Here is a 25706-nt window from a genome sequence, read left to right as displayed (position 1 = left end):
AGTCAGACGCGGAAGGAGCGTTTCCCTGCAGAACAGCACGTGTGGTCGGGACGGTGCCGTGCAGCCCCATCATGTCTGTGGCACACACCTCCTGCCTGCGGGCTGGTCCCCCTCCCACCACCCCAGCTCTTCTGGGTTTTCTAGCCCTGTCCTCGGCTTCCCCTCTTCCCTCCTCTCCCCCTGATTTTCGAGCCCTGCCCTCGGCTCCCCCTCCTTCCTCCTCTCTCCCTGGCACCGTTAAACATTCATGCTGGGCCAGATCATGCTTTTTGACAATGTCTAACGAGCTAGCAGTGAATGATAAACCTGCCGGGCCGCCTCCATGTCTCGAAGCCACTAGGATCTGTAGCTGTTTCAAGAGCACAGAGCAGCAAAGCCTCCAGGAAGGGGAAAGAGCTGCATCCGAGCTTGGAGGAAGTAATTTCTGTGAAAATGTTTTAATGCAGCAGGGAGCTAAGCAAGTGGGCTGGATGTGCCGTGGAAGGTGGCAATGTTGGGCTCTTGCCTCCTGCAGCAGATGCCGGCTCGGGCGGCTCTCTCAGGACCCACGGGCCCTGCACCTGGATTGGCCAAGTCCCAGGGACCAGGCTCGCCACAGAGGTCCAGGGCATTTCACGGCTGGAGGGCACTGTGGAGGTCCACCTGCCACCCCATGGAGGAGAGGGGGTGCTCAGACACTAATCTTGGGGCCCAGTCATTTTCCCCTCCTCTGACCTTGAGGGAAAAAGCCAAGATGCAGCCTCTGGACACCAATCTTGAGACATGCTCAGCTCTGGGCTCATCAGCAGAGCCTGGACTCATTACTCCAGGGAAGAAGCTCTGCTTCCACAGCCCGGGGGTAAGGTCAGACGCAGCGGCCTGAGGCCACATGGGAGCCCAAGCAGCAGGAGGCCCCAGGCCAGTCAGAGCCCTCGGGGCCTCCCAGGGGCTGGCAGGAGCATCTGCTCAATGGTGGGATGAATGTCCTAAAATGCTATTAACAGAGTTCAGTCTAGGGTTTAAATCAATTTGGCAAACATTTATTGAGTGCCCACTCCAAATAAGGTTCTGAAAAGGCTCTTGAAAAACTGTCTGTGCTTCTGAATTTCAAATGATTGGTTTTAGTATTAGGAGCAATAGAAATCCTGTTATCACTCATCCAAATAATCAGAATTAATTTAGGAGTTGATGGCAAACAGAGTCCATTGGTAATTAGGAAACATGGAGAAATAATTAACCACGGCAAGAAATGCGGTTACATTTAACTCCTGCGAAGTTAAAAAAGAACCACAGCAGCTTTCTCTGTGAGGCTTAGCAATCCCACAGTGCCGGCGAGAGTGGCGCCTGCCTGAGCACGTGAGGAGCCCTGCGCTGTTCCCCAGCCTGGGTGCTGTGCCGGCTGCTGGGCCCTTCCTTCAGGGAGGCCAAGCTGGATCTCTGACTCACCAGGGCGACTGGGTGAGGGCCTAGGCCAGACGACCTCCCTTCAGAGAAGGACCAGGGCTTAACTCCACACCTTTTGGAAATTTATTTTTTTTAAGCCTGAGTAAAAAATGTCTCCATTATTCATTTTAGTTTTAAATACTAGGCGCCTTCTCCCGGCTGCTGGAATCCCCACGGCTAAGCTGGGAGGAACCTTCTGGCTGGCTGGAGCGCTGGGCAGACCAGGGGCTTGTTGGACCAGGCAGCAGACTCCGTGGGGAGGCAGCGTCACGTCCATCTGGGTTCCCTCTGGCAATGACACCGCATTCCTTTTAGAAAACTCCCTCTCCCCCAGTCTCCCTTCCGAAGGTCACCCCTCTCCACTAGCACTCGGCTCACCAGGCCTGCGCAGCTCTGACTGATGCATTTCCCAGGAGCTCTGTCCAGGGGCTAAGGGAGGTGCAGACGAGGCCCTGAGCCCCCTCATGGGGATTGGTCATTTCAGTCCCCATCCTGGGTCCCTCTGGAGGATGTGGGCTCCATGGTGCCGGGCCGTGACTCTCTCTGCCTCGGTGCCCCCTATGCCCCCAGCCGCAGACCCTGCTGAGCCCTGTGCAAGTGAAGCAGGTCCTCCCAAACCCTCCACCCTTGGAACGCTGTACTGAGGCCGCCCACTCCTCTGGCCTCCACTGCAGACACACGGGGCTTCTCTCTGGAGCTGAAGCTTTGCCTCCAGGAGACACTGTGTTCTAGGCTCAGCTCCACAGGGAGCCAGCCCCTTCTCCATGATGACTGCCAGGGGGGTGTGTGTGCGCATGTGTGTATGTATTTATATGTGTGTTTGTGTGTCTGTGTGTGCATGTGCCTCTCACATGTGTCTGTGATTACCACCCAGAGACTCCTAGACCTGCCCTGTCTCATGGAACTTTCCAGAGTGTGGAGACGACGCTCAGCACTGTGGGTGCCACAACCACGGCCACGTGAGCGCTGGGGCAAAACCACTGCAACTGAGGAGCAGAGTTTTAATTCCGTTCACTTTTAATTAACTCAAGTTTAAGTAGCCACATGTGGCTAGAGGCCCATACTGGACAGTCGGTTCTAGAAGGTTCTTCGAGGAGGTGAATTTGAGATTTTCCCTCAGACGCCTCTTCTGAGTCCTGCGTGTGCTCCCAGGGATTTCAGCATCTTGGGCGCCTTCCCCTCCAGGCCCCCCGGGCGAACGAGGACGTGGGCTTGTCCCACCTCCATCCCCCTGGAGGTGAGGACGCGGCTCCCGGACACCCGAGGGCGCCCTCCCGAGCCGGGCGGGACGGAACGGGGAGTGGGGGGAGCTTCCCGGCGCGGGCGCAGCCGCAGGGGGAGGGACGGGGCCTCGGGGTGGGTGACGGTGTCGCCGCCAGCATCGCCTCCCCCGGGGGTCGGGGTGGCCGGGGCGCCTCCCGCGGGGCGGCTGCAGAGCAGGGTCCCCAGTGCCTCCCACGGCCGCCCCGACGGGGACGTTCCCGCCTGGGCCATTCTCGCCGCATGGGGCCTGGGCGGGAGGAGCGCTGGGGCGGCCGGGCTGGACTCGGGGCTCCTGGCACAGGTTCGCGGCTCCCGCCAGGCCCTCCCCGGGGTCTGAACCTGCGCCGCGGCGGGGCGTTTTCCACCCGGTGATGTGGCGGCGGCTCCTGGGTTTATGGGGAACGTCGGGTCCGCCTCTCGCTGGGTCCGCGGCCTCCTCCCAGCGAGACGCCCCTCAGGGCTCCCCCATCGTCAGTGCCCAGCGGAGCCATCTCGGTGGCCGCGGCGAAGAAACGCCCCTTTCTCCGTCCACTTCCCGAGGATGGAGGAGCTGGCCCCGGGCGTTCTCTTTCGCCTCCTCCGCGGACGCAGCGGGGTCGCTGCCGGGGACTTTCCGCTCCGGAAGCGTCGGGGCTGGGGCCGGGCCTAGGAGGTGCCCAGGACCTAGGAGGTGCCCAGGGCCGCCCTGACCGCCCGGAGAGACGATGGAGTCCGGGCCTCCGGGCGGCGGCAGGAGGGAGTGAGCGGGGCGCGGCCGGGCTGCTGGGGGGCTGCACTAGGGGGTCCCTCCCGGCCGCGGTCTCGGCCCGCAGCACAAAGGTGCGCCCGGAGCCTCAGTCCGGGGTCCCTGACACCGAGCACAAGCCTGGGTCTCTTCGCGCTCTTCGGGACGGCGTCTGCGGGTCCCTAGGCACCGAGGCCAGCAAAGCCAGAAGAGGCAGGTGGCACTGGACCCCGCCTGAGCACCCAGGCACCGAGGCCAACAAAGCTGGAGGAGGCAGGTGGCACAGTGCCACCCCCCCCAAGCCCCCGGGCACCCACCCTGGCCCAGGGCACGGGACAAGAGGCCTAGTCTCGCCTTCAGGACCCACTATAGCACCCGGGGCGGTGGAGCCCACCTAAAACTGGGTTGCTGTGAAAGAGATCATGGGCTCAGGCTCAGACACCTGTCCTGCCCAAGACCACCCCCCACCCCCTCTCCGCCACCTGCCCTCAGAGGCTTCTCCAGGTGGCCACCTGGACCCACAGGAACCAGCCTCTCTTTCCATGTAGGCTCCTCTCACATTAACTCCCAGAAACAGAGGGGAAGCTGCCCTAGGAGAAAGAAAGGATGAGAAAGAACCCTGATCACAGCAAGACAGGGCTGGGGGCAATTCCAAAGCCCTGAAAGGGCTGGAGGGAAATAAGACTCTTCCGGAGGGCCCCTGCCCCAGGATAAAAGTTTTATTTACAGGTTTCAAAGAGGCCAAGATGTCGGTGGCTTCCTTCAGGAGAAAGCGGCAAAATCCACGCCCACGCCCAGATCCCTTGTGCTTTCAACTTTTCACCAGGAAACCATTTTTCTATGTAAGAGCAAGTGAGTTCCACAGTGGGGGAAAGCCAGGCGAGAGGAGCACGGCTTCACCTGGCTCATGTCCTGTTTCCAGTTTGCCCTGAAAACAAATTACTAAATCCAAGGGGGAAGAGCTTGGGGCGTGCCTGGTCCTCAGCCTCAGTGGGGCTGGGGCCTGTGACCTGGTATGCAGAGGGCCAGCCCCCAGGGCGGCGGGGAAGGGGCTGTGCTGCCCAGAGTGAGCCCCCAGGCACCTCCAGACTGCTGCAGCTGCCTGAGGCACCACACTTCGGTCCCTCCTCAGGTCTGGGCTGCACTCTCCGCTGGTCTGGGCTGGGCCGCCAAGCTCCAGGCAATGGAAGCAATCCACTGGGGCGCAGGAAACTTCAGCTTCACAGCCCACCCGGCCTCCGTAATCTTCCTCTCCAGGGTCTCATTTCAACGTGGCCTTTTCTGCTGCAACTCAGCTGTCCTGGGGGCCAAGTTTGGGTGTGTGAGGCCAAGGAGATGCATTGTGCTCTCGCGGAAGACAGACACAGCGAGGGAGCCCAGACACACGGACCCAGCTCACCAACCACAGCCAAACCACCAATTCTGTCCCATGGCCCTTGATGACTGGTGACAAGGGAGGGAAAGAAACATGGCCAGCTTGCCCCAGACCACAGGCAAAGACAGGTGGGGGTGGCCTGCTGGCGCGGGCTTAGGAGATGGGGCCATGGTCCAGCCTGGCACCCCTCTGTTGGGGCAGGAAGTTCCCTCTGTCTGCCATGCACAGGGGCACTCAGGAGAGCCTGGCACAGGACCTCAGGAGCTCCCAGAGCAGCCTCAGCAGCTGCAACCCCTCAACTTTGTCCAGCATCACGCCCTGGTGCCAGGGAGACAGAACGAAGAATCCCACCAGTGTGCAGGAGAGGAAGCCTACTTTAATTCTGTTCTTGAAATAATAGCAGGCGAAGATGCGTGTTTCATAATTAATTCCTCACTTCTTAGGAATTGCAGCGATTAGCTCTGTCATTCCTTCATTTTCAGGAAGAACTGTGAGTCCTGCTATTCTCACTGTGCAGCCCTCAGCTAAGTTTTCTAAAGGGAACATCACAGCGTCTTCCCTGATCTTAGCCAGGACGAAAGGTGAGGTCTAGCATGATGACCCGCGTAGCCTGCATCGCTGGACGCCCTTCCTTCCTGGTCTCTGGGCACAGGTGCGGGGGTCGTGTGCGTGCGTGCACATCCAGGTTCCTCCGGGCACAGGTGCGGGGCCGTGCACCAAGTGCCCCACAGTTCCTGTGAAGGAGTGCAGTGGCTCTGTAATTTTTGTCCTCAGCTAGGGTTTACCACAGCTTAGGCCTTTGGGGTCATTTTAAAGTAGTAAAGAAGCTTGAGAGGTAATCCCAAACCAGGTGGTCCATAAATCATTACTGGGTTCAAAGAATAATTATCGTCAGGAGAATTTATTTGCATATAATTGTAACTGTGCCCTGTGGACACTGTACATGGTTAAATCAACACCAGGAGGGTATTTTGGTTTCCAAGAACTTTAAAAATATAAGGCAGATGGCGCCAATAAAGACAAGCAATGAATGAATAAGAATTCATAACAATAAAGATCTAATGCAACGTATGATTGAATAGGGCAGCTTAGAAGCCTGGAAATTAGGAGGCTCGGTAAGATGAATTGGGTGGTGGTTTCCAAGCCTCCTACCACACTTGGAAGAGACCCCAGGGATCAGGGTGTCTCCAGAACCCAAGCCAGCTCTGCATGTCCGGCGAGTGCCTGCAGCGTGCTGGCACTGAGATAGCATTGTGGGTGGCCAATGGAAGGATGCGTTTGATGGAAGGGAGAGAGGAAACGGCCCTAATAAGGAAGGGAAAAACTCTAAGCTGGCTGGAGCTTCCAAGTCGTCCACCTGAGGACTTGGAAAAGCCGATGATCTGAGCTTGCATCCGCAAGGCTGAGGATGAGCAGGAGTGAGGGTAGCAGAGATGAGAGCTTGAGCCAAAGAGTGAGGGGCGTGACCCACCCCTTGCTTGAGCATGGTCTGTGCTGATGATGCGCTTCTCACCAACAGCAGAGCACAGTGTGTGGGGCATCCAGTCTGCAATTAGGTTAAAAAGACTGTGGCTTTTGCTTTGGGGACACCCCAGGCTCATGCTGTCCCTTGCCCTCTGCCCGTCATGAGAACACTTGGCAGCCCTAGGACAGGGTCACAGGGGGAGGACCAGGGCCTGTGGGCAGCCTGGCGAAGGGGCTCAGAAGCAGGTGTTCCCACCCCACAGGAGCCTGCAGGGGCAGGAAAGAGATCTGAGGGGAGAGGAAAATGTTTGCTATTTAAGTTGCGATGCTGGTTTCCTGGGTGTGTACATATGTTAGGCTGATTAAACTCAATACTTCAATTGCCTGCTGTTTATTGCAGTTTAGTTATATGCTAATGAGGCTGTAAAAACTGGAGAGGTGGCATTATTCGTGGACAAGAAAACGCTCAGATTAAACAGGCAGTGGGAAGATACGGTGTTCGGGGGAGGTAAGCCCAGGCGTGCAGATGCTGACCATAGACGGCATTTGTTAGGTGATGGAGAAGCTGGCATGTATTAGACCTGGCAGGGTTTGAAGATCTTCCATCTGTGTTTGGATGGCCACACTGGCTGCAGGGCTTGGAGACAGTGTTGTTGAGAATTGGCTGAGTGCAAAGGTTAAAATGTAGAGTCACTCTGGGGAGTAGAAAGTTTTGCCCTTTTTGAAGGGTAGAACATGACCTTTGACACACCCACTGTCAGCAGGGAGAAGAGGAATGAGGAGCACAGGAAAACGGGCCAGGGAGTTCATGGATGGAAACGGCATCGTGGGCAACAGCCACGCACAAAGATGGACGAGGACCCAAGAGAGAACCGGCGCTGCTGTGCACCTGCCCGTCAGTTCTCAGTGGAGAGATGCACTGTCCGAGCCTCCGTTTGTGGAAATGCTCCTCTTCCAGCCCGGCAGTTGCTCTGGCTGGGCCTGGTGAGGAATGGCCGTCATCACGGACAGTGGCCTTTCCTAGCCCTGACCCTGCAGAGCGCCTTTGGAGTGCATAGTGCTGGTAGACAGGAAGTCAGCAGATCCATGGCAGGGTCCCATCTTCACGGTGGGTGAGCCGTGTGATATTTGGGCGAGTCCCTCATGCTCTGTAAGACTCTCCACTGAGCTGGGCGTGCATGTGGTGCTCTGTGGCAGTGGCACATGGCGACTCCTGCGTGGAGTTCTCGTCTCAGCAGGGGCAATGCCTTGCACCCCAGTTTTCAAGCAGCAGCCTGAGAGTTCTGGGAGGCCTGTCTTTTCCCGTCGGTCTTTCTGTTGGCCCCACCACTCCCGTATTTCAGGCCTCACCAAGTCCTGTTAATCCTATTTCCAAAAAATGCCTGGAAGCTTCTACTCCTGACTCTGCAGCCTCCACCTTTCTCTGAGCTCTGCAGACACTTCCTCACATCAGCCCTGGATGACTCCAGGGGCCTTCAAAGGGAGCCCCTGCTTCCTGTTCCCTTCCCCTGGGATCTGCTGCCTGTGTGCTCCCAAGGGGCAGGTTCCTCCATGTGGATGGGACCATGTTCCTGCTCCCCTGAGACCCACTGCCCATGTGCGCCAAAGGGGCACGTTTTTCCGTGTGAGTGGGATCGTGAGCATCTTTCCTCAGTAGATGTTCTCTTTGCGGTGGAATGCAACCTCAGCTCCCCTGTGGCAGGCAGCTCCCCATCTCCACCCAGAGAAGACTCACGGCTGGCTGCTATTCTCACCCCTGAGGCTTCACAGTGAACATCGACTCACAGGAGGGGACCGCGTGATTCCCACGGCGTGTCCTGCTCCCTCCACGGAGCATGAGCTTGACTGTGGTATGGAGCACCGTACAGCTGCTTTAACCCTGGGAGAGAAGCATCTTTGTGAGAGTCACTGTGTCCCCAGGAAATGTTGCCCTTCTCCTGTGAAGCAGTCAGTGGACCGGGCCCAGTCCTTAAAGATGCAGAGAACCCAACAGGCCCCTCTTCTGCTCACAGCTTCACCTTATGTTATGCAAAGTCCCCACACCACCAGGGCATGTGGGCACCGGGTCATGGGCACCTGCGTTTTCCATGAGCTTGTGACTTGGGGTGCATTACCTTAGCCCGTTTCCAAGCAGCCCCAGGAGATCCGGGCTTACTGTGTTTGCTCCATGCATCATGAGGGTGCGTCGTGAGAAGGAGAAACTCACAGGTGGGTGCAAATGATATGCAGTCACAGAGGAGCCAAGAGCTTCTGGCGGGACTAATGAAAGCACCACGCCTCACCTTCGCCCCAGCCAGGCTCACGCCTCACCTTCGCTCCGGGCCAGGCTCACGCCTCACCTTAGTCCGGGCCAGGCTCACGCCTCACCTTCGCCCGGGCCAGGCTCACGCCTCACCTTCGCCCGGGCCAGGCTCACGCCTCACCTTCGCCCTGGCCAGGCTCACGCCTCACCTTCTCCTGGCCAGGCTCACGCCTCACCTTCGCCCTGGGCCAGGCTCACGCCTCACCTTTGCCCTGGCCAGGCTCACGCCTCACCTTCTCCTGGCCAGGCTCACGCCTCACCTTAGCCCTGGGCCAGGCTCACGCCTCACCTTCGCCCTGGGCCAGGCTCACGCCCATGCCTCACCTTTGCCCTGGGCTAGGCTGCTGTGCCGAAAGCTGTTTCTTCATCAGGTGGGTTTGGGGACAGACATACTAAAAATGGATCTTGAAAGAGGCACAGATGGCTTCTTGCAGTTTTTTGGGTACAAACAGATCGGTTTTTCCTCAAAGAAGATGAGTGACTACGTTGTCAGTGTCATGGTGCAAAGATGAATAAGCACCTGCAGCTGGCAAAGCTCCCAGTGACAGGGGATGACCTCACAAATGCGTTGGGAAACGTGCAGAAGAGGGTTTCATATGCAGGAGAGAAGTAGCTGGTGGATAGGTGGGCATTCATTTTTCATTTACTCATCTCTGGGGCCTGTGAGGTGACTTGCGTCTGCAATCCCAGTACTTTCAGAGGTCAAGGTGGGAGGATTGCTTAAGGCCAGGGGTTCAAGACCAGCCTGGGCAACATAGCAAGACCCCATCTCTACAAAAAAATTAAAAATTAACCATGTGTGGTGGCGTGTATCTGTAGTCCCAGCTACTCGGCTGGCTGAAGTGGGAGAATGGCTTGAGCCCAGGAGGTCAAGGCTGCAGTGAGCTATGATCCTGCCATTGCACTTCAGCCTGGACCACAGAGCAAGATCCTGTCTCTAAAAAGTCACCATCGTCATAAAATGAATCTCCTACCATCCATCCTTCTTTCTGAACTGTGTCTGGTCAGTTTCCTCCCAGGGTCTCCTGCTCCTGGCTGTAGCTTGGTGTAAACATTAAAGAAAGAGGAAAGAATCACAAAAAGTGGCTCAACAGTCCAAGACAAGTTTATTTTGGAGAATAATCCTGAGAGGGCCTTCTAGCTGATCTCGGTCAGGAGCGTTCTCTCTTACAGACTAAGAATACTTAAGGGTTTAGAAAGCAGGGGGCTTATCACAGGCTTGAATGTTTCTGTGTGAGGGAAAGTTTATTGTGGGGTTGGGATGCCTCTAGTCAGAGGGGAGTTTATCTTAGTGTTGCAATGTTTCTGGTTATGCTGACATTAGCTGTTAGGCTGATGTTTGGGGGCAGATTTAGGTGTTTTTTTAGTCAAGAGGAACTTAAAATGGCAGTGTGTGTCCGGGATGGCAATGCCCTGCTCCTGCTGTAGCTTGGAGGGCAGTGGCTCCAGTGCCTGCCCTCCTCCAACAGAACACGAGCACCGGGAGCTCATTCTGCAGATTCTTTTTGTCACCACCTGTATGGTCTCGGTGGTCACAGCCCAGGTTCAGCAGCAAGGTGCTGTCCCTGTTCTTTTAATTTTGAGCAAGCATATGAGGACAGAGCGCCTGGCAGATGCCCATCCCCCATGGGCACCGCCCTGGGACTGTCACCATGAGACCCACCCTGGGCATCAGCTCTGGCTCTCGGCTCCAGGGTCCGCCCTTGCCCAGCCCTCCCCTCTATTGCATGACCAGGAAAACCCTCACTTTGGGGACAACCAGGAACCCTAATACAGAACCACAAGGTTAACCGTTTGGACGAGGAAGAGCTGGGACTTTAGGAACAATGACTGCCAGGCCCTGTCCTAAAGGGAGAGTGGAGTCTGTGGAGGAGCCTGAGGTGGCCCCAGGGACTCAGGAACCTGCGGCCGAGAGCCAGAAAGCACAGCTCACACAGGTAACCTTGGGACCTGCACAGTCAGCAGGGAGAGGGCTGAGCATCCTGGGGCACACTCCGTTTTAGAGGCCCCAAGTTTGTTCTGTTTTCTGTTGAGCCAGAAAGAGGAGATTGTGTTGCAGTCCCTTGGTGGGTTTCAGGCCTGTTTCTGAGTTACTGATTTCTGTGCCAAATGAGTCTCTTTGCTCACCTGTCAAAGGCAGACCTTGTCCGCTGGTCTGTTCTTTTTTTTTTTTTTTTCTCTTTTTAGCCTCTGGGGAATTCTCCCCATAAATCATGTTTCCCTGCTACTGAGCAGTTGAAATGAGAAACCATAGCTGGCGCTGCACCTGCAGAGTAGCCAAGGGCACCTGGCCAGGGCGTCAGCCACAGCGTCAGTGGTGGAGCTGGCCCAGCAATGCTGCCCTCCCTGGCAATTCCTCTGTCTACCTCTTTCTGTCGAAGCCCCTCTGTCTTCCCCACTGCTCTCACAGCCTTCTCTGGACCTGGGCTGCACGCTGTCTCCTCCTTGCCCGTTTCCTCTTCTCCCTTCCAAGCATCCCAAGGTCAAGGGCGTGGGGCCACCATATGGGTCTCAGGAACCGTGGCCAGTCCAGGTGAGAGGCTTCCAGAGGCGGAAAGGCTGTGGCTGTGGCAGTGTGTGTGCCCCTGGGTGCAGGCTCCCCCAGCATGTCCCCATCCCACACAGACCCTGTCCCACACGGCCTCGTCAGGATGAACTGTGTCTCAAGGGACTGGTTTTCCTAGGACGGAAGATGCCATCAGTGAGAGGTAGAAGGAGGCTAGGCTGTGGCCTGGCTGTGCTGGTCAGTTGGTTCCTGGGCCCAGGGGGAGCGCTTGGCAAGTCATCGGGCTCTTGCCCTCCTTATGGGAAGATGTTTAGGGGAGGGAAGAGCACACCTAAAAACAGACACGTCATTAGCCCCAGATCTCCCTGGTGAGCACTTCTGTGGTAACCCGGATCCCCCAACACAACCTGTCTGTCACAGACGTACATTCTGAAAAGAAGCACCTGGTCTAGACCCTGGATCACTCAACAGAAAACAGTGTCATGAGCTCTGCACCTTCCAACAAGAAGCATCTCCCATAGCCCTGGATCCACCAAGAGACCGTCATCAGCCTTGGATATCCCAGAAGGAACCCAAGGTCTTCTAGCAAGAAACACCTATATAGCCCTAAGTCCCTGAACAAGAAATGCCTGTCGTTAGCCCCGAAACCCAAGAAGAAACACCTCAGGCCACTGGGTCCCCCGGTGAGAGACGCCTGTCACCGCCCTGGCTCCCCCGAGGAAGAAAATGCCTGTTCTTAGCTGCTGGATCAGAGGGTAGTTTTGGCAAATACTGCTCCATGGGTCCTGGGCCTCCTGGTGCCTGCAGAGTTAGGAGGGCCAGTTCCCACAGCCGCACCCAGTTTATTGCTCCCAGCCATGTGCGGCCTCACCCAGATGGCTGCCAGGATGCGCGCGGCGCAGCCCGGGGCTGTCCCTCTGATCCGGAGCCTGGGTGGTCAGTGGGTTTCCCAGGCAGTGCCGTGGCCTGGGGCCAGGACGGAGCTGTGAGGGGCAGGCTTGCTGGGCTGCGGAGGGAGCGGCCAGCATGGGGGCAGGCTCAGGTCTGAATCGTAGGCACCTATGCATGGCTGCTGGGGCACCAGCGTCCCTGATGTCTGTGCTGTGGGGGTGCGAGCACTGGCTTGAGGCAGGGCCTGGGGCGGTGGCGCTGGAACCCATGTGGTAGGGCCTGAAAGCACTCAGAGCAGCTCCTAAGTAGCAGCAACTTTGATTCCAGGTCATCCCTGCTTGGCCAGCCACTGGGGCACAGGAGCTTGCAAGCTGCAGCCCTCGGGCACAGGGCCGTGGCAGTGGGCCGTTTAGGGACCGCCAGATACCCTGGGGGCCGGTGACAGGGGACTTGCCTCACTGCTCACCACGGAGCCCCGGCAACCCCAGGAGTATGCGTCCTTGGCCCCAGTTCCGAACTGGGCTTGGGCAGCGGAGGGGCAAGGACTGGCCTGTGCTCCCCACACCCGCGGAAGTCATCTCGCCCAGTGCCTGCCTGCCCAGAGGTACATCCGTCCTGGGGCCTGGAGCCCCGGGAGCCCTGCATACGTGTCCGCAGGGTGCTGTTGACCCCGGCACATGCCCCGGGTTGCTGTGGGGGCTGAGCCTCCTTGATTTTCAGACTGCGTCTGAAGAGAATAGGCCATCCCAGGAGGAGTCACCTAGACTGCTTGCCTGCCCCTCAGGACCCAACCTCCAGGCCAGGATCCTGGCCTCTGTCCACTCTGACAGCCTTGCCCACCCAGCCTTTGTGCCTGGGCTCAGGGCACTCCCAGATCCCGGCATTCCCACTGCACCGGGGGCCTTGCCCTCCCTAGACTAGGGCTCCTTGGCTTTTCCTTGGGCCCCGCCATGTCTCTCCACCGTGTATCTCTCCACTGTCTCTCTGCCGTGCCTCCATCATGCCCGCAGTGCCTGCAAGTGCCCTTTGAATCATTGATTTGGTGCAGCTTGAAGCCTCCCGGGACACTGAAGCCCCTGCCTGCTCCTGAGGGATGACAGACCTCACTGGCTTCCTGCAGAGCTCAGCGCCCGGGTCCTGGTTATCACTGGCCTTGGTTGAGACCCCTTGTCTAGGTCATGATTTCTTTCGAGGTTTAGTGCAACCATGTGTCAGCGCCGAGGAAAATGATGATCAGATAGTGAATGAGACAAGGACGCAACCATGAAGACGAAGGCAACGTTTGCGGGACTCAGGGCTCCATGTCACATATGCCACGTCTCACCTCATCTACCCCCAGAAGAGCTCAGCCTGGAGGGAAGTGCCTTGGATTCACTGGCCTTGTAGGTGGGTAATAGCCCTAGTGTTGCTTGGAGCCCCCAGGTACCTCAGCCTTGGTCTGGGTCACCCAGGAACCCAATGGGTGCTCTCCCCTGCCCACTGCCTTCCCTACCCCAAACAGACTTTCTTCAAGCGATTGCTGGGCCATGTCCTAGGTCTGGGGCGTTCTGCGAAGCAACTGCTTATCTCAGAGACTCCGCATAGCACTGCTGTGAAGTGAGGTCTCCCTTGTCATGGTTTACAGATAAGCACCTAGTCCAGGGGCCAACAGTCTGACCTAGGCAGTCGGGGGAGGCTAAGATCCTCAGGGAAGACTGTACCGACACACAACCAGCTCTCCCCACTCCATTCCCAGACCCTGGGCTGCAGAAGGGGTGCTCTGGGCCTTCTCCCCACTGTCTTTGGCACGTAGCTTGTTTTATGTGGAAATGAGAGAATGACCTGAAAGTGCCGCCCACAGGTCAGTGGGCACCATGGGAAAGGGCTGCCTCCACCCTGGGCTGTGGGTGTCCGTCCTCAAAGCTTATTTCAATAAGAAAGAAAGATGAATGCAGGGTGTCCTGCCCTCTGGAAAAAAATTGCTGTTTTTAATTATGAGACAATGAGTACGTGCATTTGGAGAAGAACACAGTGCCTGGGGCCTTCTGAGGATAATTAGCTTCTGGTGACCACACACAAGCCTCTGGGCCCATGAAAAACACTCCACCACTGGACTTGCATCTTAGGCCTTAGAGAGGCACAGTGGGGAAGACAGGTGAGCCATCCAAGTCTGCACACTCGGGATCTGCACTCACCAGTGACCCTGGGACAGCGGGAGCAGGTGCCTCACCCATCCAGGCTGGGGCCAGGAGGACAGTGCTGTTCTGGACACAACTGTGTGTGCAGCAGGTGAGGTCACCCAAACATCAGAGCAATCTCAGGCAGCAGGGGGCCAGACACAAGCACAAGAGACCAGGGCTCCGGCTGTGGCCCACGGCAGGCTGCCTGCGCCCATGTCACTGTGGAGGGCGGGTGTGCCCATGTCACTGTGGAGGGTGGCTGCACCCATGTCACTGTGGAGGGTGTGTGTGCCCATGTCACTGTAGAGGGTGAGTGTGCCCATGTCACTGTGGAGGGTGTGTGTGCCCATGTCACTGTGGAGAGTGTGTGTGCCCATGTCACTGTGGAGGGTGGCTGTGCCCATGTCACTGCGGAGGGTGAGTGTGCCCATGTCACTGTGGAGGGTGTGTATGCCCATGTCACTGAGGAGGGTGTGTGTGCCCATGTCACTGCGGAGGGTGTGTATGCCCATGTCACTGAGGAGGGTGAGTGTGCCCATGTCACTGTGGAGGGTGTGTGTGCCCATGTCACTGTGGAGGGTGGCTGTGCTCCTGTCACTGTGGAGGGTGGCTGCGCCCATTTCACTGAGGAGGGTGTGTGTGCCCATGTCACTGCAGAGGGTGGCTGCGCCCATGTCACTGTGGAGGGTGGCTGTGCCCATGTCACTGTGGAGGGTGTGTGTGCCCATGTTACTGCAGAGGGTGGCTGTGCCCATGTCACTGCGGAGGGCGTGTGTGCCCATGTCACTGTGGAGGGTGGGTGTGCCCATGAGACTCCAGAGAGTCGATGCACCCTGTGTGACTGCCAAGAATGTGTGCCCATGTGCCTGTGTATAGTGGGTGTGACCATGTTACTGTTCAGAGTAACTGCGTCCAGTAGGAAGGTATAGGATGGCTGTGCCCATGTCACTGTGAGGAGTAGATATGACCACATAACAAGTGTTACTGTTTAGAATGGGTGTGCACCCATGTGGGTGTGTGAGTGTGCACAGTACCACTGTGTGGAGTGGGTGCGCTACCATGAGGGTGTGCACAGTGTCACTTGTGATGGGTGTGCTACCATGATGGTGTGCGTGGTGTCACTGTGTGCTGCCATGAGGGTGTGCATAGTGTCACTGTGGTGGGTGCACTACCATGAGGATGTGCACGGTGCCACCGCATGTGGTGGGTGTGCTACCATGAGGGTGCGCACAGTGTGCGCCAGTGTGTGCCACCATGAGGGTGTGCGTGGTGTCACTGTGTGCTGCCACGAGGGTGTGCGCGGTGCCACTGTGGTGGGTGCACTACCATGAGGGCATGCAGTGTCGCTGTGTGGTAGGTGTGCTACCATGAGGGTGTGCGTGACGTCACTGTGCGTGGTGGGTGTGCTACCATGAGGATGTGTACCGTGTCACTGTGTGTCGTGTGCTACCATGAGGGTGTCCACAGTGTCTGTGTGTTGTGGGTGTGCTACCATGAGGGTGTGCACAGTGTCACTGTGTGGGGTGCACACCCTCCTCTTTTGCATGCATATTTTCCCTTGTCCTTTTATCACTGTTGTCCGTGTTTTCACCCCAGGAGGTTTATGTGGAGTGCTCCACATCTACACAACCTGTTTACCCACAGTGTGGGATCGCCCACTGTGTGGACACTGAAGGGGTCTTACCCAGCCAAGTGGGTGAAGTGGACTCTTATGTGGTTGTGCAACACCTCCCACCGTTTCTCCTCGACATCTGTGCGCTCTCTGGACAACTTTTCTTTGTTCTATTGCACCTGTATGTCTTGTTCTTATTTTCAAGGCATGGAACGCTGGCGCCTGGCTGTTTTGAAATGGTTTTGTCTGCTACTTAAATTGTCTTTAACGAATTCACTGTCCATGGTTAAATATTGAGTCACAGCCGAGGAAACACTTCCTCCTCCCAGTTACCTTTCCATATTGGTCAGGTCAAGGAGAAAATCTGTCTCTGTTGAGATGTGGTTTATCTGCTTCACAGCGTTTAACAGAGGGATGACTGTGGCCATCACATCCTACTAATGATTTGCAACTGTTTTTATAGATTTACTTTCTATTAGTGAAAATGTCTGTTGAACCTTCTTGTTTGTTATGCTATAAAGGTAATGCTTTATATGCATTATTCGTGTATAACAATGTGCTGTGGGATTAAAACTGAATGTACATCATCTCACAGCAGATGGGACAGATGTGACAGCGTCATGTTTGCATGTAGACAAGGCATTCCTGCAAGCCTCAGGTGTCTGGGCTGGCCTGCTCGGCCATCTCTGAGGACGCATTGTTCCACCCACTCCCTTCATCCACCTCTTGCCCTGCAAGCCTCTGCCAGCACAGGGGGCTTCTCTTGGTCTTCTCGAGGATGTGAGGGATGTCACCAGTCACCATCCCCTGTAGTGCTATGGCCCTGGGTGCCAGGGTGGGGAGTAGGAAGTGGAAACAGAAGATGATGACAAGAGGAACAGTCATGGTGGTATCTGAAGACATCCATCTGGCAACTTTGCTCAACCCCAGCAGGCAGAAACCTTGGCTGCTGTCAAAGCACAAAAACAAACGACTCTGGAACCAAAGGCTTGCTATTGGGAAAATCTGTGGTGGATAGGGCCCTGTAGCTCTTGAAGGACAGAAGGAGCCCAGGTCTCTGCCTGACTCCTCTCCCACATCGAGGATTCTGGACCTGGGGTGAGGGAAGGAGGACAAGCTGGGGAGCAGCCGGTGACTCAGAAAGGAGCCAGAGCCGAGGGGCAGCACCCAAGGCCACGCCTGCCCCTCAGTTGAGGTTGCGAGCATTCTGCAGACCTGGGGCCTGCAGTTCCCCAGCACCTGTGCCTATCACTTAGGAGAAGCCGGTCTCAGTCCCCATGGGATTGCCCTAAGCATGTGGTCGTCCTGGAGCTGACATTTCTGAGGTATGTGCTCAGAGACTCTTCAGCCTCCTTTGGTGCCCACGGGGCCTGCCCAGACAGCATGCTTCTCCTCAGGGCAGGGTGGATGCCTGGTCGGCCCCCAGCCTTCGGTGTACGTGAGCAGAGGCACCGCTTTCCAGGCCCAGGGGAAGAGAGAGCACAGTAGACTCAGCTGTCACTCACATGCCGCTTTTATCTAGTTGGGTTTTACTGCAAATACCCTCTCATGGACCCCGGGTTCTCACATGCACACAGGAGGGTACACACTCTGCCCCTGGGTTGTCGCATGGACACAGGAGGGTGTACACTCTGCCCCCAGGTTCACACATGCACACAGGAGGGTGCACACTCCAGATTGCAGTGACGTTCTGCACCCAACACATATTTTTGAGCATCTTCATGCTGGGATCCTTTTCTGGGTCACTTTCATAAACACCTTTTCCTAGGACTAGCAGAGCCTATCCATCAACCCTGGGCCATTTCCCTTCCTTCCTGCTCACCCTTCATTCCAGCCTGGATGTGCATGTAAATAATTTTAAGCTAAAAGAGAACAGTGAGTTGTGCCCGTGCACCCTCCACAGCTCAGTCGACAGCGAGAGGGCGGTGTGGTCTTCAGGGGGATCTCAGAGCCCATCCGATGTCATCAGAAGCTCCGCAGTGAAAGACCTTCCTGCAGGGCCCAGAGACCGGAGCCTTCCAGGAGTCCGTGCTCAGTGTGGCTTCCATACCCAAAACCTGTCCCGGGAGGCCCTGCTGCCACAGAGGGAGGACAGGTCCCCAGCTGAAGACAGCAGCACCTCGACTCAGGAGGGCCTCCCTGCTTCTCCACTGGTTCCACTGACAAGGGGAATATCCACTTTGCCCTGCACAACCCCATGCTCTGAAAAATAGGGCATGGTGCCGGGAAGCCAGCCGTGCCCCAGCGTGATTTTTATCTAGCGGAGGAAGTGAATAAGCAAGTGTGAATTATGGTGCCGAGTGAGAAAGTGCCCACAGCAATGCCTGAACCAGGTGCTATGGAAACGGGAGGAAGAACCGGCGGGCTCAGGGGCCGGGGGGCAGTCTCAGTGATCTCCTCCCTCCTTCTCCCTGGTCATGCTTCTTCCCTAGGGGACTTTATCCTTTTCCTTTCACTGTGCTGATTGCATGAGCAAATGTTTCCTTCAGAAAAGGAAGACACCGGCTGTGGTGTTTGGGGTGTGGTAGTGTCGGGCAGGGAACATGTCAGCTTCTGAATCGGCCAATGACTTCATCTCAGCTCATCCCTGCCGTGGACTCAGGGCTCAGGAGTCAGGAGCGAGGTGCCTTTGGGTGGTGGTTACGGTAAATCGGCTGTCATGTCCTCCAGCATGCAGATCGGAAGCATCTGATTAACACGAGTGTGACTAGGACCTCCCAGGTCTCCTCCCTCTCTCCCTCCTCCTTTCTTTCATTTAGTCAACGTTTTAAAAATTCATACTATGGGTCCGGCACGGTGGCTGACGCCTTCAATCCCAGCACTTTGGGAGGCCGAGGCGGGTGGATCACGAGGTCAGGAGATCAAGACCATCCTGGCTAACATGGTGAAACCCCGTCTCTTCTAAATATACAAAAAATTAGCCAGGCATGGTGGCAGGCACCTGTAGACCCAGCTACTCAAGAGGCTGAGGCAGGAGAATGGCGTGAACCCGGGAGGTGGAGCTTGCAGTGAGCAGAGATCACGCCACTGTACTCTGGGCAACAGAGCGAGACTCTGCCTCAAAAAAAAAAAAAAAAAAAAAAATCATACTATGTGACAGGCTGTGTTGCAGGACCCAGTGATCAGCAAGAAAGATGAACTGGAAGGAGTGCCCAGCCTCTCAGGCTCCCTGGCTGCAGGGAGGCAGGCACGTGCCCCGTGATTGCAGCCGGACTGAGTGACAGACTGCACACGCCAGGTGGGAGGTGACACCACAGTGTGCTCTGAAGAGCCTGGGGTGGAGAGAAGAAGGGGCAGAGAGTTTCAGAAAGAAGACCAGAAGGACGTGCAATGTGCAAAGAACGGGGCAAATGAAATACTGGAGTTAGAGATGTGGACTCGCACCTTTCCTTGTAGGAGTCATTCTGTTCAGGCGGCTGATGGAGGTGGGCAGAGGAGGTGGCCAGGGTTGGGGGACCTGAGTGTTTGGACTTCCTGGCTTGGGAAACCACAGGGCGGTTTCAGCAGAGATGAAACATGAGAGTCTGCATTTTAGCGGGCTTAATGTGGAACAGGACCCAAGCAGAAGGGGCAGCCAACACAGGGAGCCGTGCCTTCCCTGGCACAGCTGCGCCCCAGCCGTACCTGCCACAGGGCGCCCCAAATGGTGCTCGTTGTGGATGGGACTTGGGTGTTATAAGCAGGGGCATTTGGGGCTCCCCGGTGCCTGCAGCATGAAGGCACCTTCTTTGGGCCTGTAACACATCCTCCGCCCCCCATGGAGATCCAGCCTCCACAGCAGAGTCCATGAGAGTCCCGAGTGCCCGGCCCTGGCCCAGCTGCACCCAGAGCACCTTAACAGAAGTGGGAACTCAGTGAATAGTCACTGGATAAATAACTGTGTGTCTGACATAACCCTGTTCTTCACGTTCATTAGAGCTGAGATGGCGGAGGAAAAACCTGGCATAGAGTAATTACAGTTGAATACACAAAGTAGCTTTCCCTCCAGGAACTCCCTTGCCTTACTCTTACTATTAAAGGATTAATCCACTCCTACTTATTAAAAGTACTTTTTTGAGAGGTATCAAGTTTCAGTTAATTAATGGAAACTTAAATTTAGGAAGAATAAGTAAACTTCTTTGTGAAATAGTATTTCCATCGAACTACTGCTAGATCCCCTTGGCTGGTGGGTCTTTAGGGAAAACCATGTGAAAGAAAACCCTATGAAACCTCACAGGTTAGGCGGCCCCGAGCACCTCTGAGCAGGTGCATGGCAGCGGGACCTGCCACTCTCACTCTGAGCCCCTGAGATCCCCGCGGGCGGCGACCCCGGAGCATCTCTGAGCAGGTGGGTGGCAGTGGGACCGCCACTCCCACTCTTAGCCCCTGGGATCCCCGTGGGAATGAAGGGAGGGTGGTTGTGTGGCGTGTGGCCTGTTGGCCCAGAATGTGGCCCCCGCGAGTCGGGATTGCAGAACACACAGCTGGGCAGCCTGCCCTGAGCCTTCCACTATTCCCGTTGTTCATCAGATCTAAACATGTCAAAACAAGGCCTTCTGGCTGCCTCTTACTCACAAGGAAGTGACTGACATACTTTCCAGATCGCAAATGATGCACGTGCTTCCCCATGTCTTCATGTGTGCAGCATGCGGAAGGCAGCTGGGCTTGGACGGCAGCTCTGTGCTGCAGCGTGGGCTGTGGGAGCAAGTGGCTCTGGATGGGAATGTCCCGCGTGTTGGCTCCTCCGCTGTTTCCTGTGGGCCCGGGGCTGTCCTGCCAGGGTTCTGAGGTCACTGGTGTCACACCATCAGCCTCCGAGTCAGGGCCTCCGTGGGAACGCTCAGCACCACGCTGGGCTCCGAGACATGACTGCATAGACCCTGGCTCACACTACACATGGAACTAGAGTTTAGTCATCTTAAACTGCCAAACACACAAACTGCCAAACTGTCAACCTAGTAAAGAAGCCCCTTGGGGAGGCGGCGATCTCTGGGTACAAGCAGAGCCTAGATGCATTTTCAGCCGGAGGGCACGCAGGTGCACAAAGACTCCTGGGATCCAGGCAGAGGATAAGCGTCACCTTTACAGGCCCCACGGCAGGCTCCTAGGATAATTTAAACACCAGCAAGGACAGTAGCTACCGGGATTAAACATGAGGAAATGTTGAGATCAGTGGGTTCACAATATACTAAAATTATAATTGATACCTTTTGATCACTGCTATGTGATAATCTGAACAAGTCAATATTGACAAAGCACCATTAATAAATATAATTAATGCAAATAGGTGATTGTAAAACATAAATGTGTTAGAAGGGACTTCTGTAAGTAATTTATCCTATAAAAGAAATCTTCAAATCACATACACACACATATATATGGTTATTCTTGCAGGATGACAGTGAATCAAATTTTTTTTAAAAACAGGTAAATAAAGAAACAGGATCTAACATTAATCTGGTCTGTTTTAGATGAACTATACCAGTAATAAGGTACAAATGAGGGAAAGGATCTCTTTAGATGTCTTCCAGCTGCTAAGCGGGGAACGATGGCATGAGAATACTGCCCTTTTGCAGCTCCTAATCAATGAATCAAAGCAATGTCATCAATGGCAGATTATACCCCACAAAAAGGTAGACCCGCAAGCCAGGGTGAATGATCAAACCTGGATCTGACACAGCGTCCAGAGGCAGCTACCAGCTACAGAAAGCACCGACTGCAGAGTGCTTGACGGAATGATGCCCAGACCCAGCCAGCACAGTCCTCGGGGTGGGAGGCTCTGTAGGACAGACGGCTGTTTCCTCGGCAGGTAAATCACACGGAAAGGGGGAGACGGAAGAACCCCAGCATCCCACCGCGGGGTCCAGACGCACGCAGACTGTGATTCCAACACGCTGCAGTTAACGGTGGGTGCTCACGAGTAACGAGGGCCTGTGAAACCTGACTGTGAATTGGACGGTTTGATTGATTGGATGGAATCATTGATAAACTTTTTAAACATGACAATGCGATTGTGGCTATGGTTTGCTAAACAGAAGTTATCTTTTTAGACATGTAGGGGGTTATCTATGGAAAAACTAATGTGAGGTGTGGGACTTACCTAGTGTCACGGGAGAGCTGGGGACTTTCTCTTCGCTGAGCCTTACTTTCCGGGTGTCCTCAGAAAGGCTGCGTCTTTAGTCTGGCAGGCGATATTCTACATACATTCTGAGCCCCTTGCCTGGATTGGTGCTTGCTGGAACCAGATGGGTTCACTATACTATGCTTCCTATTTAAAAGTTCTGAAATGCAATAGAAAAAAATAGGAGAATATGTTTGTAACTGGGAGGTGGACAAACTTCCTTAGCAATGCAAGAAACTCTGAAGCCCCCAAATAACAAAACTTTTCTATGACAAAATCTGCCATAAAGAAAAGGGAAGGGGAGCCTGGAAGAAGATATTCACAGCATACAACCCAAGATAGCCGCCCACACGGCATGGAAGCCCACAAAATGGAAAGACGAGGAGACTCGGGACTCAGGGGAAATATGAATACAACAACTCAAATGGCCAGCCTCACTTGTCCTGGGAAATGCCTAGTTAGAAAGGCAGTAGAATGCATCTCACCCATGAGGCTGGCGGAAGGGAGCAGGGTGGACGGGGTGCTGGCACTCTGATGGTGAAGCAGAAGCTGGTAACATCTTTCAGAAGGAAACACAGCCACATTGATTCACGTGGAAATGCACTCATTCTAACTGAACAATTCAGTTCCCAGGAATCAGCTCTAAAAGCCTCTTGCCCACTGACAGCTTCATATTGTGCAAGCTCGGTACTCTGCGGTTTCCATTTGTGGTGTTTGGAACTGCATCAGCTTTGCTCACTCGGAACTGGATTTAGCCAAATGCTCTTCCCTGCCTTGTTCTGAGCGGTGGGAGCCACACACGACGTTTAACATTTGAGGAGACTGGGAAGCAGAAGTGAGGCAGCCCCCACACACCCAAAGCAAGCAGCTCCCGCAAACGCACCTGCCCCGCTGCGGTGGGCAGCAGGACGGTCCCCACATGACCCTCAGCTAGCAGCCACAGGGGCTTCCCGCAGGACCCATGTCACTGAGCCTGGAGGGGCTCAGCGTCCTCACTGCTCACTGAGGCTGGAAGGGCTCAGGGTTCTCACTGTTCACTGAGGCTGGAGGGGCTCAGGGTCCTCATTGCTCACTGAGCCTGGAGGTGGCTCAGGGTCCTCACTGCTCACTGAGGCTGGAGGGGCTCAGGGTCCTCACTGCTCACTGAGGCTGAAGGGGCCTCAGGGTCCTCACTGTTCAGTGAGGCTGGAGGGGGCTCAGGGTCCTCACTGCTCACTGGGGCTGGAGGGGGCTCAGGGTCCTCACTGCTCACTGAGGCTGGAGGGGGCGAGGGGGCTCAGGGTCCTCACTGCGGGGGCTTCCTGCAGGTCCCATGTTACTGAACCTGGAGAGGGCTCAGGGTCCTCACTGCCTGCTTTGCCTTGCATTCCTTCTGGGCACGGCCCTGCTGGCCTCCAGCCTGTTTCTCAGGCTCTGCTTCAGAACAGGTGAACTTCTCTAATATTGCCCTTGAAGTTGGATGTGCAAGCCTGTTCCATCCTTGTGTCTGATGAGAAGAAGGTGTGAGTTTCCTCATGGAGAGCCTGCTGGCTTAGAAGAGATACTCACCTGGGAATCTAGCACTGGGGTGCTTTAGTCTGAGCTGTAGACGTTCTCATTTGAGTCACTGGCCAGCACTGAAACACGGGTTCATTTCAGATCAAACCTGGATTTCTTGCTTCTCTTGGAAAAGTTTGGCCACGTTGGGGCCAAACTCCCACATAGGAATAACCTCATGTATTCAGGGTGTAGCCATTGACACCGCACACACAGGTGTCTGCGGGGGCTGTGGTGCCTCCCACCTCCATGGGGTCCATGCTCAGGCCCAAGGCAGAGCCCCCACTAGTGATGGGCAGGGCAGATGGAGGCTCCTGGCGAGATTCCTGTGAGACACAGGGAAGGACATGGGAAGGAAAGGAGGGAGGGGGGAGAGACAGAGAGAGAGAGAAACATTGGGACGTTCTCCCCTCATCCCGGGCACACACAGGGTTTTCTGTGTGTCTATAACGTGCTGTGTGTGATGGTGATGACCAAGGGTTGGCAACTCACCTTTCTCAGATGGCTGTGAGAGTGGCCTCCCTCCGACAGAGTCCCAGCTGCTCTTTAAAGCCTTAGTCACCCCAGAGTCACTCAGAGTGGACAGTGCACAGAGTAGCACATGAGGGCACACAGAATTCTAGGGGCAGCGAGTGCCCCAGGGCCAGAGGCAGTGGCACAGACAATCTTCCCACGCATGCAGGAAGCCCAAGACACACAGAGACAGCCCCACCACATACAGACAACCCATCACACACAGACAGCCCATCACACACACAGATAGACAGACAGCCCATCACACACACAGATAGACAGACAGCCCATCACTCACACAGATAGACAGACAGCCCATCACTCACACAGATAGACAGACAGCCCATCACAAACACAGATAGACAGACACACACACATAGACAGACACAAACACAGACAGTCCCACCGTACACAGACAGTCCCACCGTACACAGACAGTCCATCACACACACAGATAGACACACACACATAGACAGACACACACACAGTCTGACCACACAGACAGTTACCATACACAGACAGTCCCACTGTACACAGACAGTCCCACCGTACACAGACAGTTCATTACACACACAGATAGACACACACAGATAGACAGATACACGCACAGTCTGACCACACAGTCTGACCAGTCCCACCATACACAGATAGTCCCACCATACACAGACAGTCCCACTGTACACAGACAGTCCATTACACACACAGATAGACAGACACACACACAGATAGACAGACACACACACAGATAGACAGACACACACACAGACAGTCCCACTACACAGACAGTTCCACCACACACAGACAGTCCCACCACACACAGTCCCACCGTACACGGACAGCCCATCACACACACAGAGAAGCTACCCCATCACACACACACACACACACACACACACGCACACTCACTGTGTTCCCACTTGGAATATGTGGACTCAGGACCCTGCTCTGCCCCTGGAGACTGGGAGACTCTCTGGTCTCTGAGCATGAGCTGTGCCTGGATAGAGGCCACAGCTGATGAGTCGTGTCCGTCTCTGCTACAGCCATCAGCTGTGGCGGGAGGTGAATCCGTGATCCACAAGGTCACAGCCGCATGTGCTCAGGGTTCTGCTGTCCTCTCCCTTGGAAAGGGAGCCCTCCCCACCACACAGTCATCACTCACAGGCCCTGGTGCAGATGGCCAGCCCGACCGGCCCAGGGGAGCGCCTCCACCGGATGGAGCCCGACCAGTGGCCTCCGAGCCCAGGAGGAACTTGGGTGACAGGCCGCAGCTGCACCGGTGCAGTGGGGAGGGCCAGCCCTGCAGAAGCCAACGGGCGGGACAGAGGTTCGGGGCTGCTGGGGGACTCAGTCCGAGGACAGCCTTCAGAAAGCCCCTCGCAAAGGCCTTCCTCCAGAGTCCCCTTGAGCCTTGCTGTCTCTGTGATCCTGTGTGTGGCACATGGGGTTTCTGTGTCACCCACATTTCCCCAGAAACCCTTGCTCTCCCTATACAGGGACCCTGATCTGTGAGGTGGAGAGGACCCCACGTCTCCCAAGCAGCCCCAGCCACGCTGAGAATGCGTTTGGAGTTCTGGGCCCTCCTCACAGCCAGGTCATGCTTTCGTTTTGGGGAGGACTGAGACATGCAAAGCTGGAAAAGTGTTTTCGGAGCAGCCAGGAACCCCTGGAGCCTTCCAGGCCTTTGCAGGGCTCTGGGGCCCTGAGGGAGCGTCAGGGTGGAGGATGGGTCTCCTCACTCCAGGCTCGGCTCCAGTCCCTGTGAAATCAGCCAATGGGAAAGGATCTCCCCAGTTCTGTCCCTTGGACCTGCAGGGATTCCTCCAAGTCCCTTGTCTCTAG

The 25706-nt window shown here is 55.7% G+C and overlaps 1 pseudogene; it reads left to right on the top strand.

The window, feature by feature from the left end:
* The first annotated feature begins 4155 nt into the window (after positions 1–4155).
* On the top strand, positions 4156–5243 carry LOC112622652 (annotated as a pseudogene).
* The last annotated feature ends 20463 nt before the right edge of the window (positions 5244–25706 follow it).

This window comes from Theropithecus gelada, chromosome 4 (genome assembly GCF_003255815.1).
Source record: "Theropithecus gelada isolate Dixy chromosome 4, Tgel_1.0, whole genome shotgun sequence".
Lineage (NCBI taxonomy): Eukaryota > Metazoa > Chordata > Mammalia > Primates > Cercopithecidae > Theropithecus > Theropithecus gelada.
Note: the sequence above shows the minus strand (reverse complement) of the source record. Positions and strands in the feature narration are given on the sequence as shown.